Source organism: Capsicum annuum, unplaced genomic scaffold, assembly GCF_002878395.1.
Source record: "Capsicum annuum cultivar UCD-10X-F1 unplaced genomic scaffold, UCD10Xv1.1 ctg80376, whole genome shotgun sequence".
Classification (NCBI taxonomy): Eukaryota; Viridiplantae; Streptophyta; class Magnoliopsida; order Solanales; family Solanaceae; genus Capsicum; species Capsicum annuum.
Window position 1 is genome coordinate 38,907 of NW_025891021.1, and position 794 is coordinate 39,700.

The following is a 794-nucleotide window of genomic DNA, read 5'->3' on the forward strand; positions in this document are numbered from 1 at the left end:
GACTATTATCAGCTTAGACTTAGAGAATGTGGTAATCTGAAGACAGCCTTCAGAACTCGGTATGGTCGATTCAAGCTTCTAGTTATGTCTTTTGAACTAATGAATGCTCTTGTATCTTTTATGGACTTGATTTATAGGGTGTTCAAGCAGTAGTTAGATATGTTCATCATATTCTTCATAGATGACATCCTCGTCTATTCTCATAGTGAAGATGATCACGCAGACCATTTAAGGATTGTATTACAGACCCTTAAGGATCACCAGTTAGTTGCTAAGTTCAGCAAATGCAAATTCTTGTGGAGATCAGTAGATTTCCTTAGTTACAACATTTTCAGTGATATCATTTGAGTTTATTCTCCAAAGACCAAAGCATTGAGAAACTAGCTTAGACCTATCTCTCCATCTAATATTAAGAGTTTTATAGGTTTAGTTAATTGCTATAGATGGTTTGTTGAAGGATTTTCTTCTATTGCTTCCCCCATGTCTTGACTAACCCAAAAGAAAGTCAAATTTTATTGGTCAAATTCCTAGGAGAAGAGTTTTCAAGAGTTAAAGACTTAACTCACTTTTGCTCCAGTATTGACTCTTTCAGAGGGTTCAGATAGGTTTGTAGTTTATTCTGATGCTTCAAGAGTTAGTAATTCTTGTGTGTTTATGCAGGGAGGTAAGGTCATATCCTATTCTAATAGACAACTTAAACCCAATGAAAAGAATTACTTAACTCATGATCTTGAGTTAGCAACAGTTTTCTTTGCCTTAAAGATTTGGAGGCATTACCTTTATGGGGTACATGT